Below are 3,847 nucleotides of genomic sequence, written 5' to 3'. Positions count from 1 at the left end.
GACACTGTAAACTGGTTAGTACGAAATCACCTTTACATGAATTCGAGTTTATTAAATCAGTCTCTATAAGTATAGTCAACTGTAATTAATGGTGAGTACAGATTAGGCTAGTACTCAGTTGACACTAACTGAAGTCCCTAAACCTACCTAAATAAATGGTTTGAATTTCTAACCTACCTAAGTAAGGGACTAAGCTAATTGTGAGCAAAAATGTACTCGAATTAACATTGTGAGCAGTATTGAGCTCATTAACAAGTCGAGCTATATTAAACTCGTGAACATGGTGAGCTGAATTGAGCGCATTAGCAGTGCTAACAGGGTGAGTTACATTGAACTCGTCAACAGTGTTGACAGGGTGAGCTGCAGTGAGCTCGTTAGCAGTGCTAACAGGGTGAGTTACAGTGAACTCGTCAACAGTGTTGACAGGGTGAGCTGCAGCGAGCTCGTTAGCAGTGCTAACAGGGTGAGTTACATTGAACTCGTCAACAGTGTTGACAGGGTGAACTGCAGTGAGCTCGTTAGCAGTGCTAACAGGGTGAGTTACAGTGAACTCGTCAACAGTGTTGACAGGGTGAGCTGCAGCGAGCTCGTTAGCAGTGCTAACAGGGTGAGTTACAGTGAACTCGTCAACAGTGTTGACAGGGTGAGCTGCAGTGAGCTCGTTAACAGGGTGAGTTCAGTGAACTCGTCAACAGTGTTGACAGGGTGAGCTGCAGTGAGCTCGTTAACAGTTAACAGGGTGAGTTCAGTGAACTCGAATTAACGAGGTGGAGTTTTGCATCATTCAATTATCATGACGAACAGTGCTCGTGGCATGGGGAACATTAAAGCGTTCGATTGTCATGGCGAGCAATATTAAGCTCGTACGCATGGGGAACAAGCACTCATATTATTACGTTAATTCTAAGGTGAGCTATATTAAGCTCATGAAGCATGTTAATTAACAATGCTGATGTTTAACGATAATGCATTAAACATATTAGTTCTCTGTAAATTCGCTTACGTATTAGTAAGTTTGCAATTTTGTTCGTTCTGCGCTCCTACACTAAATAAGCAGAAACGAAAGAAAACAACTCAAACAAATTAATGCAAGTATTTATCACTAACTCTTAGTGCAGAAAACATGGTATTAAGGTTTTCTTGGCAAACCTTTAAGCGCAAGTATAGCGGACCAGTGGTCCTAGTGAATTTATAATTACTGAAGTTGCTTGATGACTTCATAGAATTACTAAATTCAGGAAATGCCAGTGGCATTGAGTGCTAGATTCTCTAGCCTAACATTATTAATTACCTAGGGAGTACTAGATTCTCTAGCCCAACATTATAATTTACCTAGGAAGACTGAGTGTGGTCAATTACTACTTGTCGAGAATAATTCTAGGTCTGCAGTGAATTCAATGGCTTGGTCGCTGTGACTTGTACTTGTTTGAGTACGAACCATTGGTTTTCACTGAGAGCTATGAAACATCTCGGCGAGTATCAATTGCACTACATTCAATCTAAGTTTATTACTCAGCTGTGTTTCTCCTTTTAGCTTGCTGCTGGAGAATTGATTTTCTGCTGACTAATTTATTATTATTGGCAGGTTTAGGCTTGTTCACATTCAGAACTTTACCAGTAAGTAAGTAGCCACCTGCAGATTGGAGCATATTCATTCCCAATCGTTTAACGTGTCCAGTTATGAACTGGTAATAGTAGTCGGCTCCTACTAGTACATCTACATTGTTAAGGCGGTCAGACGTTAACTTGTTGTCAGCCAAATTAATTTCACGTTCCTGCAGGAAGTGGGCTGTGTACCCCAGACCCTTAATATTTAAGTCTAAAGGTATTTGATCCACAACAATGGCTTGGACAGCCTTGGCATGACTACCTAGTCGTACAAGCGGTTGAACTACTGAGATTTTTATGGGTTCCTCGATTTATCATGAACCCTGACAAGTTTAATTTTACCTGTCCTATTGGTTGTAAATTAAGTGCCTCTGCTGCCCTTTGAGTAATGAAAGTTCTCTGGGAACCTTGATCAAATAGTCCACGTATGGTGATCTTGGTTCCTCTGTTCTTCACTTGAAGTTGGGCAGTAGGCAAGGCAGCAACCACTTGAGATGCTTGTGAAGTTACGCTGTACACATCTCGCACCTTGCAGCACTGTACTGGTGTAGATTCTCTACGTCCTATTCTAGGATTGACATAATTAGTCCTAACTAATTTGCACAGTGCAGCATGATGCTTGCCCCTTCTACACCTATTGCAGGTATTCAGTGGGGTTTCACAGCTGTTAACATTATGTGGTTTGAGACACCTAGTACATTTGTGTAACTGTTTGAGTCGTCTGACTCTTGTGTCTCTATTAGGATAATTAGTACATTTGTACAGAGAATGTTTTTGATTGCAAAACATGCACATTCCCCATCCTACAGATCGTTTAGGGGTTACCGGTTTAGGTAAAACAGTATTTGCAGGTTGTGATGGTTTTGCTGCTTGCATTTGCTTGTTATTTATTCTCTTGTGAGTACTTGGTGTACTCTGGGGAACCATTAACAGGCTCTTGGGAGTGCTCTTTGGACTATTAGGTCTCTTAGGAGCACCTGTGGGGCTCTTAGGCCTCACTGATGAATCAGTGTTTGACTGATTGTTGTTACATTGATTATTAGCACCTTTGTTACCTAGTGACAGTGTCACTTTAGGAGTTTCAGATAAGGAAACTGATGTAGGTACAGTTTTGGTGCATTCAGATTTAGCATTAATTGCTTGTTCTGCTGTATGATTACTCATATTGCGCAAACCTGTAAATATATCCTGCATTGACAGGGTATTACCATTCTGGCATACATATAATTTATTAAGTGTGTCACCAGACAATTTTCTTTGGATGATAATTTTAGTCATCCACTCAGTAGTTGGGTGATCCACCTCTTTACTGAAAGAATTTATCAGTGACTCAAGCTGAAAACTAGAGGCTTGTAAAGAGTCAACTGATTGCTCTGGTGAAGATAAATTTAATAATTGGTGCACAAGGTTTATAATAGTCTTCTCATTGTTAGCACTTACTTTAGAAGGCTGTTGTGAGCAATTGTGACCATTACTTGTGTTGCTTAAGGCTTCTTGCTTAGCCTTAGCTTTGATTACAGCTTCGACTGCTGCTGCAGCATTAGCTTTATCATTTTCTGGTTCAGATTCACTGATTATTGCAGCTTCACTTGTTTCATCTGCAGCTTCACTTGTTTCTTTGGGTTCTTGTGATAAGCTAGTTAATTCAGTAGCCTTATGTATTGAACTTATAGAATTCAGGGAACATTGAGAAGAGTGGTCTGAAATTTGATCAGACTCTGTAAACAAATCATCACATGAAGCTGTATTAGATGAGAGGTTAGAAAATGAAGGTTGAATTTCAGTTGTGGATCCTGTGTAGTGATCAGTATTGATTAGAGGATTCTCCTCGTCTTGAGGTAGTTCAGGTATTTCATCTGAACTGAGTGTTGACTCAGGTGTAGGTCTATTAATGATCTGATCTACCCACTCGGGAATATCTTGTCTCGCAAGCACCTCCTTATATTGGTCTAACCTGGTTTGAACGTAATGTTCATAGTTATCCAGATCTGATTCTGTTAGACGTAAGGGGTCTGAGACAGTATGACCGACTTGGAGTAAATTCCTGTGGGACTCGATTACAGTCTTTACATGATCATATTTTTGGATGGCGTTCCTTATGTAACTTGCTAGTCTGTAGACGTCACCTGGGTCAGTTTCTACACAGAGATGACATTTCATAAGCAGTTCTCCTAGTCGAACTTGAAGAGTTCTCAAGAATCTTGCATTCCTTTCTAGAGGATTCATTCTTGCGGTAAAT

The sequence above is a fragment of the Procambarus clarkii genome, chromosome 54 (genome assembly GCF_040958095.1).
Source record: "Procambarus clarkii isolate CNS0578487 chromosome 54, FALCON_Pclarkii_2.0, whole genome shotgun sequence".
In the NCBI taxonomy this organism is placed as follows: domain Eukaryota; kingdom Metazoa; phylum Arthropoda; class Malacostraca; order Decapoda; family Cambaridae; genus Procambarus; species Procambarus clarkii.
Note: the sequence above shows the minus strand (reverse complement) of the source record.